We start from the raw sequence: 13,348 nt of genomic DNA, 5'->3' as shown, positions 1-13,348 counted from the left end.
TTAGCTGTCATTCTCATCTTATTGATGGTGTGTGAAAGACGAAGTCTTTCCACCCTCCCCAATTCAAACTTAATACAGTACAGGCAAGCTATTTGTTCCAGTTCCCCAGAGACATCTGAAATTAATTTCAGAGGCTGAACACTCAAATTAGACATTTAAAGCAACGAAGATAAATATGAAGATGAATTTACCCTGTCGAGGCTCAGAGGACAACTGATGAGACTTTCTCTCTTTTTTTATTCTTAACCCAGAAAGTGAATCCTCATCCAGTTTGTCATTTTCTGGAGTCTTGATATTCAAATCAAAGAAATGTAGAATTGAATGTCCTACCTGTTAAGGGCTGTGTAACGTCAGGGGACCCTCGAAGTTTTACTTCAAACTGAAGATTGGATTTGGTGACTTGAGTTTGGAACTTTGAAGCTTGATGAATTCACATTGCTTCTAGCAACCTAGCTTCACCCAGTTCGGATCAATTTAATTTAATATGTTATTCTATTTCACATGCATAGAAGGATTATGAACAATCTATTTTGTGCAAACTTTGGGAATCCTATAGAGTGTAATACAACAAGATGCCCTTTTATAAACTGAAAATTTTTTAAAAATTCAAAAACTAAAATAACAGATTTTGTCATTAGAGAAAAATATCTGATTCACAAAATAAGTGTTGATAGAAATATATTATGGTCCAGAGGCAGGATATGGATATGAAATATAATAGAATCAAGGAAAATGAAAGAAGAGTTTCTCCAAGTGTTCCCATAATTTTCTGTGCCTTTATTTTATTTAATTCTAGCCTATATATTAAACATGTGTATGGACATCGTTTCTTTCAGGACCATCCCCTGTCCTAGATATTTCATTATTTTTGATATGGAAATACTTATAAATTGCAATATAGATGTGAGATAAGGGAAAGAAAGGACTTAGTTTTACGGTGGAAAGTAGAAATCCTTAAAGACACAGCACCAGCTTTCTGATGAGAGCAAAACCTTTGTTTTTCAAGGCAGAGATGTGGGATTATGGGAGGGGGAATTAGAATTTCACCTTAACTTTTCTACTCCATAGTGGAGTTAGTTTATCCTTCTGAGATGTATGATTTGTTCACCAGTTTTACAAATCTACCTGAAAGCTTAAATATTGCAGTTCATTATGGAGTGATTGGAAATGTAATTGGTTAAAGAACTTGAGTCTACACCAAGTCAGATTTAGGTCAATTTAACCTCCAATATCTACTGAAGAACATGGATGTACAATCATATTATAAACCATGACACACCACGGAAATTCTCAAAATTTTCACAGTGAAATGGGAAAGGATTTTGAAGCAGAGTCTAGGGTTTGAATCCAGGTTCTTCCACATCATAGTTGGAAGCCTTGGGTAAATCAATTAATGGCTAGTAAATTCAGTAATTAGTAAGACCCCAATGACTTAATACAAGATGAGTTCATATTTCATCATGCTTTGTGCTAATGAGGATATGACCACAAAACAGTGCTTGGGAAACAGGCTCACAGGGGTTCCACCATCTTGCAGCTGCGCCATGTAGAATACACAGCTTTCTTGGTTCCTGCTGCAGGAATGGGCACCTCTGGAGGGCTGTGTGCCATTTCTTTACTTTCACCCACAGTCCATTGGTCCTAACTGCAAAGTGACTGGGAAATGTAATGCAGTTAATGAAATATTTGTGGAGTGTCACAGTCTCTATGCCTCAGTTTCCCAATTCTGTAAATTGAAGATATCAGTGTCTATCACAAAGATTGCTCTGAAGATTGGTGATAAAGATTGTAAGGCATTCTGTAGTTAATAAGTAAAATAGAGATCTCGATATTGTAGCAATATGATCACTGAAGTGCAATTCAACTTGGAGAAGTATGTCAAAATTACTTGGCTCTAAAATTCAAGGACATTTTTGTTATCAATAATGACATAAAATGGAATAGATTTCTTACAGAAACAAGAGATGATAAAATCAACCCTAATTCAATAGAATTCAATAAATAGTAACCAAGAAATTGTATTGTGCTTAGAGCTGCAGACAGTACAATGGGAATGAAGACTGAACTGCAAGCAGCAGGAGCTAGTGTTAGTTCAGGAAATGGAGAATCAAAGCTCTACTATATTACAAAAACATCTAAGGCACACAGAAAAATGCTCAATCTTGTCAGCCGTTAGAGAACTGTAAATCGAAACCCCAATGAAAAACCACTTCGTGTCCACTGTGATGGGTATAATAAAGAAAAAGAGAAATGGAAAATAACAAGTGTTGGCAAGGATGTAGAGAAATTTATGTACTTATACATTACTAATGTGAAAGTAATATAGTGTAGTTACTTTAAAATACAGTTTGGCAGTTTCTCAAAAACTTTACCATAGAGTTACCATATGACCTGGCAATTCTACTCCTAAGTATATACACAAGAGAAATGAAAACATATGTCCACAAAAAAATTGTATACAAATGTTCATAGCATTATTATTGATCATATCTAATAATGGAAACAATCCTAATATATATCAACAGATGAAGAGATAAATAAAATGTGGTCTATCTATACCATGGAATATTATTAGGTTTTAAAAAAAGGAACGAATCTCAAAAACATTATCTTAAGGGAAAATTTCAGACTCAAAAGATTGTATATTATGTTAAATTTATGTGAAATGCCCAGAATAGTCCAATCCATGAAGACAAAGTAGATTACTATTTGTCTAAGGCTGAAGGAGTAGGAGTGACTGCTGATGAGTAGAGGGTGCCTTTTTGGCCTGATTAAAATGTTCCAGAATTAGATAATGGCGATGCTTGCACATATTTGCTAATATTATGAAATCTACTGTATTGTGCAATTTAAAAGAATGGATTTTATGATATGTGAATTATATCTCGATAAAAAATTTCATGAAGAAAAAAACTCAAATAGTGTTCATGTTTTGAGGATTCGAAGGAGGGAGCTATCACATCTGGTTTAAAGAATCTGGAAAGTCTTCATTCACTGCCAGCCTTAAAGGCTAAGAATGGGTTTGCAGGGTGATGTGGTGAAGGGTGAATGGCAGGCTAGGGTAGGTGCACAATGAGATAAGAGAGTCAGAGAAAATGCTTTGGGGGGTGTTCCACCCATTTAATCATTCCTTTGACCCACCCCAGATCCATAGGGAAAGGTCCTCAGGAGCCTTATTTGAATCTCTTACCCATGGTCATAGTTGATTGGATCAAAATAGGGTCACTGACAAAAGCTGGACCAGTTAGATGCTCTCTATCAAGTTCACCTTACATGACCTGAGAAATCCCAGAAACTGGGAGTTAGCTCCTGAGTCCCAATAATGGCAATGAGCCAGATGGGAGGTCTCCAAGTCTTAGCTATGATTGACTGTATTGGTCCTTGCGCCTTTTGAGGTTGATTGCTCAGCCTTCCACGGATCCCATGAGATCCACTCCTGCCCTTTCCAATAAATGCCTTTGTTTTGCTTGGGCAAGTACAAGTTTCTATTTCTTGCAACCAAAGGAACCACAGTAGTTTGTACACAAAAGAACCACAATAGTTTGTACTGGTCTCCTACTGTTGTAGGAGTACAACAGTAGGAGACCAGTCTGGCCAGAATGTACAACCCAGGCAGTAGGCTAAGGGAGATGAATGTCAAAAAGTAAGCTGGGATCTTACTGTGAAGACCCTTGGAAACCAGGTCAAGGTGTTTACATTTAATGTGGGGAGCCATCAATGCCACCATTCAGGGTGTCTGATCTGGCAGCATTGGGTAAGACTATAGGTCCTCTTCAGCATTACTTTCCTTCTATAATGACAATTTATAGACAGAGTGGTTAAGCTGCATTTGTTGAATTATGAATCAGAAAAAAGCTATTGGTTTCCATTTTAGAACGTTTCTGATTTAACTCATCATGAAAATTTATGTCCTTACCTCATCAGTATGTAGCCATTCCTATGTTCTAGACACAGTGCTGTAATAAACACATGATCTTGAGTTGGTCTATGCCTCCAGTGAGATTTCAGACCAGGGTTTACATACATTCCAGAGAATCATTAATATTACAGGGATGACGGGTTCTATGGTCATGGCAGATGGGGTTCACTGCCATATCAGATGGCCCTTCTTTGGAACTGGTGTTTCTGCGTGATGGAACTGGACTCAGGTGGGATCTCTTTTCACAAGACTTTCATGCTACTTTACTGGAATTGTAGTTGGTGCTGGGGTTTAAGATATATTTAGGGGATTTGAATCTCTGGACTGACAATATGATAGCCAGGCCCTGAGCCTCAACAGACTTCAGCTCCTACACTCTGATTTATTGGACTTACCCCACTCAGCTAACATGGAGTTGAAGAAGGTCAACCACCACACCATGGAGCCTAGAGTGCCTACAACTGAAAGCAGGAGGATTGCATCCAGTATCCATGTGGAATCTAAGCCTCCACTTGACATAGATGTGCAATGGACACAACCAATCCAATGTCCACAGAGAAAATGTGGCATTGGTGTGGGAAGGGTGGCCATGGTGGCTGCTGGGTGCAGGGAATGGGAGGAAGAGATGAGATGTGGAGGCATTTTCGGGACGTGGAGTTGTCCTGGGTGGTGCTTCACGGACAACTACGGGACATTGTAGATCCCCCCAGGGCCCACTGGATGGAACATGGGAGAGTGTGGGCTATGATGTGGACCACTGACCATGAGGTGAAGCGATGCCCAGAGATGTACTTACCAGGTGCAATGGATGTGTCATGATGATGGGAGAGAGTGTTGCTCTCGGGGGAGTGGGGGGTGGGGGCGGTTGGGTTGAATGGGACTTCATATTTTTTTAATGTAATATTTTTTTAAAAAATGAATTAAAAATAAAATAAAATAAAAAATATTACAGGGATGTCCACATGGTTTGAAACATGGAATGAGAAGAGTGTCCAGGAAGGATGCTTGTGATCTTATCTCAATCTTATCCCTGAAAATTGTTGTTCTATAGGAGTTGGACAGTCATCATTGATGGAGGCTCAGCCTCTTCACAAAATAAAGGCATGAAATCCTGAAGCACCCAGTGATTTGAAATTCTGATGGAAATTAAGGCAGGAGCTAAATTTGTTAAAAAGCTAAGCTATAGAAGGAGATTTTGCATTTAGCATAAATATTCATCGAAGTAAACCTGCATTGCCTCCATGATTTAAATCCATATTTTCTCCTATTTCCTGCCTTCCTTCTTGCTTCTTTTCCTTCTTTCATTTGAAATAGAGTTAAAATGAATTTCTTCCACTTTTATTGATAGGAACCATGTTGAGGCCCTATTGGACTTTAAGTCATCCCTGACCCTGTCAGAGAGATATCTATAATTGTACTTATTCACTGGGAATGGAGTAAATTCAAAATGAAATGCTGAGTAATTACCCTGAATTCTTTCTTTAAGCTTTGGGAAATGCAGACTGTATAACTAAACGTGCCCTTTATCTCCTTCAACAAAATAAACTATATGCATAACGCCACCCAAAATCTTTTCATATTTACTCATTAAGAGGTTTTTCCAGATAAACTCCAGAAGGTTCTCACCTATGCTGATTCAGAAGGCAGATGAAGCCAGCAGCAGAATCCAGTGCGAGGGCAGCAACAAGCTCCAATGGCGATTACCACACACCTCCACTGGGCTCACAGCCTGGGCCAACCAGCATGCTAAGCTTCGAAGGATCAGCTGTCAAAGTTTGATTTCCATCAAAGCAGACTTTGATACACAGGTTGTGTACATGGATTTATTTGGGAAGTGACACAGGAAACAAGTGTATGGGAGTGGGACTTGGGACAGGGAAAGGAAGAAAGAGCTCAAACCTACCGTGGATCCTCCAAGGGACACTGTTGGGAACTACCTTGGACTTGTTCCATGGGTGGCGAGGAGCTGGGGAATTTATCTCCAACACCATCCCTCATGGTAGAGGGTATCTTGGGTCAGGCATAGAGGCCAGGAAGCCTGTGGTAAGGGGTCAGGAGCTCTGGGGCAGGACAGAGTGACACGGTGAGGCCCACCAGCATCTGTGCTAAGACTATCACATCGGTCTCTACAACAGCTCCATATCATGGCCTCTATTATTATCTTTCCCATTTTCAAGAATTTACTGGTGCTTAGAGAGATGTAGTATCTAAACCAGAGTCACCCAACTATTACCTTTCAGAACCAAGGTTTTCCATGAGACAGTCTGATTCTGGATCTCATGTTCTCCCAATGCAAGCTTCCACTGTCTCCCTGGGCAGGAGTCTTGCTGTCTTTTCCAAACAAATCCATCCTTGTTATTGTTTTTTTCAAGCAAATATTATTAATGATAAATTTATAATCATGTAAATATAGAGTTAATTTCTTTACCAAATATTTATGTACTTCAATTAATATTTTCCTTATTAGAGATACTTTGTGATGAAAAGATGTCCAAAGAACTCTATTCTACTAAGAAAAATCAGTTAGGTACATGACTGGTTATGGTGCTTAGTGATTGTAGATGGTTATCTGTTAAAGGGCCTCCATTTTCCATTCAGTACCACTTCAGGATTACACTGGTGTTATTCATACTTCTATTTCCAGTAACTGGCACATGGTAGGGACTCAAAATATATTTTCTGGAATTTGCTTAGCAGGTTTGATGATCATGAAAAAATGATAAAACTGGTCAAAATTCACATTTCTCTGGTGGTATATAAAAGAGATGGCCAAATCTTACAGGAAGCCCAATAATTGGAAAGTCTGGGACATGGGGTTTGGAAAGTCCCAGCACCAGCATCACAGAATATAAGAGGTGGGCTTCAAACTGAAAGCAAAAAAAAAAAAATCAAAAGACATGTCTTAAAATTATTTTGATGTCTAACTTTAAGGCACTTTTCTGTTTATCTTGTTGCTCTGAAAAATTAGAATTTCCAGCTGGGGAGGTGACAGGATGCAGCCCTGCTCTCAAGTGCTGTCCATAGAAATAGAATGCCAGCTTCATATGCAAATTTAAAATTTTCTAGTAGCCACACTAAAGTAAGTGAAATGAAGCCTGTGAAATTATTTTAATAATATATTTTACTTTCCTCAATATAAACAAAACATCAGCATTTCAATATGTAATCAATAAAAAATAATTAATGCACAATTTTACATTCCATTTTTAGTATCCAGTCTTCAAAACCCAGTGCATATATTATATTTCCAGGACAATTCAATTTGGATGCTCAATTTTCACCAGAAATACCTGATCTTTATTTATATTTCATAAAATTTACAGTTGAAAGGTTGATTCACATATCCAAGTGTTTCAAATGAACTAAATTCAGTTTTTAAACTTAAATTTAAATTAGTAACAAATGATAAAAATAAAAATTAATCTCTTCAGTCCTTCTAGCTGCATTTCATGTTCTCAATAGCCACCTGTGGATACCATATTGATAGGTACAGATTCCTCAGATTCTAGTAAGGAATATTTGACTCTGCACATGAGGCAGCTGGGGAACTCAGATTTATTTCTCTTGGGCTTCAGAGGCTGCATACCAGCAGAGTTCCTTGAATGGGACACAGCAAAGATGTTCTTAGAGGATGTTCAATTCCTCCCAGCATGTTTAATCCATGATTATAGACTTGAGGGATAACATTATCTTCTTTCTTTCTAATCATCATCCGTATCTCCTTCTATTTCATCTATCCATGCATTTTTTTCTTCCTGTAAATGTTCACTGAACACTGTTATATAATAGACACTGTACTAGGCTCTGGAGACCAAAATGAATAAGACTCAGTCTCTACAATCTAGGAGGTGTCACTGTTTGCATAAACAAGTGCTTGCAATATGGGAAGATAATATAGCAGAGGTGCTAATTCAGCAGGGTATATTGTGAGAACAGGCACAAGGGATGCCTCATTGTGCTACTAAGTGCAAGAGATGTTTCTGGGGAGAGGGAACAGCAAGTGCAAATCGAGATATAAAACAACAGGCTCTGCTCCAGGATGTAGGAACAGTGCGGGTAGACGTGTTATATGGAGGAGAGTGGAGGTAAAACTGGAAACATGAGTTGGAGCCTGAGCCCTGATGTCCTAGGGAAATTCTGTGAGTTGCCTCTTATGGGTGCAGACCTACTGAGAGACTAAATTAAGAAATGGCAACATCAGACATGTTTGAAAAAGATCATACTATAGGGTAGCAATGGAGAACAGAAGCAATGAAGAGCTGAATACTCACATTTGCTACCCCATTCTATTGGTGTGAGGTGTCCTCTTATGTGTTTTTCTGTGATCATTTTAAAAAATATTTCAATGGCTGATTCTCAATATTTTTGAAGCAGCTATCAGAATAATAAGTTATCACTGTGCATAACCTTTGAAAAACTAATTTCCTTAACTTTACTATTGGGAATCAGTTCTTCAGTGATGGATGGTTAGGTAGTAAATTACTCAAGGGCTGGAAGACATTGAATAAATATAGAAAACCCTGGGTGTCATCCTTTGCTCAACAGACCAATCACAAGTAGTAAGATTGAATTAGTCATCAAAAACATCCCAATTAAGAAAAGTCCAGGACCAGACAGCCCCACAGGTAAATTCTATCAGTCATTCCAGAAAGAATTAATACCAATCCTGCTCAAATTCTTCCAAAAGACTGAAGAGGAGGGAACATTACCTAACTATTTTTGTGATGCCAATATCATCTTAATACCAAAGCCATATAAAAATACTACAAGAAAAGAAAATTACAAACCAGTCTCTCCAATTAAATTAGATGCAAAAATCCCTTAACAAAATACTTGCTAATTGAATCCAACAACACGTTAATCAAATTATACACCATGATCAAATGGGTTTTATCTCAGGTATGCAAGGATGGTTCAACATAAGAAAATCAATTAATGTAATATGCCACATTAGCAGGTCAAAAGAAAAAAAACTGCATGACTGTATTAGTCAGCCAAAGGGGTGCTATTGCAAAATACCAGAAATTAGTTGGTTTTTGTAAAGGGTATTTATTTGTGGTAGAAGCTTACAGTTACCAGTCATAAAGCATTAAGTTATTTCCCTCACCAAAATCACATATTGGAGCAAGATGGCTGCCAACATCTGCCAACCTTCAGGTTCTTGGGTTCCTCTCTTCCTGCAGCTCATTTCTCTCTGGGCCCAGATCCTCTGTTTTTCCACAAGGTCAGCTATAGACAATGAGGCTCTCTAGGCTTTGCCTCTCTCCACAAGGCTATCAGGTCACTGGCTCTGTCTCTCTCCCCAAGACTCAATTCTCTCTGGGCTTAGCTACTCTGCTCCTCTGTGAGCTTACTTCCAGGGCTCCACCTCAAAACTCCAATTAACTCCTTTGTTCTGCCATGTAGTTTTATCTGTGAGTCCCTGGTCCTTTGATTGAGCTACTGACGTTGTCCAATCAAAGCCCTAATTATAATTTAATCACGCCCAGGTACAGACCAGTTTACAAACATAATCCAATATCTAGTTTTGGAATTCATAAACAGTGCAAAACTGTCACAATGACCATCTCTATTGACACAGAAAAGGCATTCAACAAAGTACAACATCTTTTATAGAATTGCCATATGATCCAGCACTCACACTACTAAGAATATACACAGAAGAATTGAAAGCAGGGATGTGTTCATAGTTGCCAAAAGTTGGAAGCAACCCAAGTGTCCATCAATGGATGGATGGATAAATAAAATGTGGTATTTACACACAGTGGAGATATTACTCATCTGCAAGGAGGAATGAAGTATTGACACATGTGACAACATGAATGAATCTTGAAGACAAATATTGCATGATCTCACTGATATGAACTAAGGATATTGAGCATATTCACAGAGGTAGAATCTGGAAGATAGATTACCAGGAGATAGACAGTGAGTAGAAAGTGATGAGCTGATGCTTAATCTGCATAGAATGTATGATAAGGTGGATGAGGGAAGTTTGGTAGTGGATGGGAGCGGTGATGGTGAAACAGTGATGTAAATGGTTGATGATGCTGGAGTGTGAATGTCAGTGGGGTTGGGGGGTTGGGTTGTGCTATCCATAGAGCTGTGGGAAAAGCTGGAGGAAGGAACAGGTGAACTCTGGAGAGGTATAGGACTGTGGTTGAGAATACAATTGTGGGAGTGTTCTTTTGGCAACTGTGGCAGGGCGGGGGGGGAGGTCAGTGGTATAGGGTGCTGGTTTTGGAAGTATGTGTGGAAAAAGGTGCACCTGGGGCATTTCTCTATGAAATATGGATGTGTTCATGTGGTCCTAAGGTGTTATCTCAATATGTGGGTACCCACACAATAACTAACAAAATAATTAACTTCTCATCCTGGGAAGTCCTGTTATATTTTCTAATAGATTGACAAGAATCTCTAGAGTACATAGGCAGTTCTTAATAAAAGAAAACAGATCAATATGTCAGGTCCTCACTATTAATGTTTGTACTTATGAACCTTATTTTTGTAAAATTGAAACTTAACTTAATAATATCTATTGCCTGAGAGTTATCTCCATGAAACATGAAAACCTCCATGTTAGTTTAATATGGTCTTTCCCTAAGCCAATCTCACCTTCCCCTTACATGGGCCATGACTCCCAGGGGTGAACCTCCATGGCACAAAGTGATAATTACCAAGTGACAAACAGTGATATATTTGGAAAAAGACCTTGACCAAAAAGGGAAAATTAAAAGAGTTTTTTATGGCTAAGAGATTTCAAAGGGAGTCGGGAGGTCATTCCAGATGTTATGCATATCTTAGGTGGGTCTCACTAACTGCCACAATAAACAAAGCATCAAACAGGGGTCTCTCAAAGGGTCTAGAGACATCTGGACACTACAGGCAAATCAAACAACACCATGAAATCAGCACTCCATTGGTGGGCCTTACCTTGGAATATGATAACCTATTTCCTTACTGTAACAGAATTAGGCTCATTTATATTTCCTTATACATGATTCTTTTACTCCTTTATTTAAAAATATAATTAGTGCTATATCCATTAAATATATGTCCCAGAGACTTAAATCTTTGGTTTGTTCATATGTGGGCTGAGCCATGAATCTCAGCAGAGTTGCAGCCAATACCTCTTCTCCAGTTCATCAGACTCACCCAGGACAACTAACAAAGTGATGATGATGATGGATAATCCCCATCCCAAAAAATAAAGACAAACTCTAGGCAAAGCAGTTCCTTCCTTCTGCCCCATAAGATCTGGGCCCCCTCTCAATCTGAAGCAGAGCAGAAATCACCATCCCCAAATCCTCAGGATTGAGGAATAAACAGAAATAGGAAGATACAACCGTGGACCAAAGTAGACTTATTATTGTTGTAGTAATGGAAGAACTTGTAACATTGATTTAGAGATAGTGGTTGCCAGGGGTTCTGAGGGGAGGGGGAGAGAAGAAAGGGTGGAACATATAGCATTTTTAGTGTGTTGGAATTGTTCTGATGATATTGCAATGATGGATACAGGCAATTATGCATTTTGTCAAAATCTATAAAATTGGATGGTACAGAGTGTAAACCATAATGTAAACTGTAGACCATCATTAGTAGCAATGCATCAGTATTTGTTTATCAACTGTAACAAATGTACCACACTAATGTAGGGTGATATAAGTGGGAGAGGGTATGAGAAGGTGTGTGTGTGTGTGTGTGTGTGTGTGTGTGAATCTTCTATATTTTTTATGGGACTTTTCTGTAATCTAAAAGTTCTTTAAAAAAGAAAAAAAGAGAGAGAAAAAGGAAGGAAGAAGGAAATAATTGAAAAAGTAGCAGGAATAAAGCAAAAAAGTAAAAGAAATAGTAGGAAGAATGAACAAAATAAAGATAAAGCTTTTTGGAAAGACTAATAATATAATTGAATATTTAATGACAGATTAAGCAAAGAGAAAGAAGGTAAAATTAAAAAAGAATTAGAAAAATGAAAGAATATAACTATATGTAAGATTGAAAACATAAGAGGAAACTATGAGCAACTTTATTCTAATTCATTTGAAAACCTTATGAGTAGGATTTACAGGAGTCTCAAATTTACAAAATAAGCTTCATGAGCAGCAAGCACACCCAAAGACAATTAAAGAAGTTTAATCACTAGCTAAAGATGACTGTTAAAAAAAAAAAGAAAAGAAAAATGTTTGGATGAGTTGTACATGCAAGTTCAACAATCAGTCAGGGAATATTTATTATCTGCTTTGTACTAGCTGATCAACAGAAGGGAAAAAGTAAGAGAATACTGCATGCTTACTTTATCTTATGAGTCTGGAAAAACTAAAGAACAGCACTGAAAGAAAGGCATATTATAAACAATTTCACTTAAAAATATAAATGAGATAAATTGACATCATATACTGCAAATTGAATTAAGTAATATATATTTTAAAAAGGAGTCACTTTTGGATTAACCTAGAGAACGTAATTTAAAATTAGAAAACAAATGAACACATTTCACCAATTAATAGAATAAGGGAGTAAAATTATGTGATCAACAGATGCAAAGTTCTTGATAAAATTCAACACCTATTTATGATTTTTAAGAATATCTCTTAGTAAACTAGAAACAGAAAGTAACTTTCTCAGCTTTCAAAACCTGACCACATACTCAGTAGTGTGGCATTAGTATTCCGTTAACAGTTAAATGAAGACAGGTAACTCCCATATCACTGCTTAGCCCCAAACTGCGCTGTACTAGATAGAAGCAAGACAAATGAAAAAAAGAATAAGGATTGTAAGGGAAGAAAACAAACTGTCATTATTAACAAAACTTAATAGGAAGATTTCAGCAAGTTTGCTAACTACATGTCCAAATAATTCAATCAATCATGTTTCTATAGAGTCATTATTAGAAAATGTTGATTTAAAAATATACTGCTTTCAATACAAAATCTAGCCAAAATTTTGCAAGAGTTCTATGAAAACTATTTTTAACTATTACTAACTTTAGCTATGGTAAATTTATATGTTGTAACACACACATGTATATGTCAAACTCAAGGGGTGTGTGTGTGCACATATACATAATATGCTCATGTTGGAATGATGCAATCATGTAGAGGCTCAAGTCTACCCAACTTAATCAATAAATTCAGTGCTATTCCAATCAAAACCCCAACATTGACATCCTGGAACTAGACAACTTCCAAAATAAATATGATGAAGGAAAAGGCCAAGAAAAGCTAAGAAAATTTTAAAGATCAAGTGTGGGATTTACCCTTGCAGATACAAATGTTACAAAGTTATACTAACAATGCTATGTTAGTTTTGTTAGTTAATGTTAGTTATACTAACAATGAGTGTTTGTACAGAGAGAAAAATAAAGACCAACAGAACAGAATAGAAAACCCAGAACCTGACCCAGGCATATATGGAAACTTGATTTATGAC

This window comes from Dasypus novemcinctus, chromosome 3, assembly GCF_030445035.2.
Source record: "Dasypus novemcinctus isolate mDasNov1 chromosome 3, mDasNov1.1.hap2, whole genome shotgun sequence".
Lineage (NCBI taxonomy): Eukaryota > Metazoa > Chordata > Mammalia > Cingulata > Dasypodidae > Dasypus > Dasypus novemcinctus.
Note: the sequence above shows the minus strand (reverse complement) of the source record.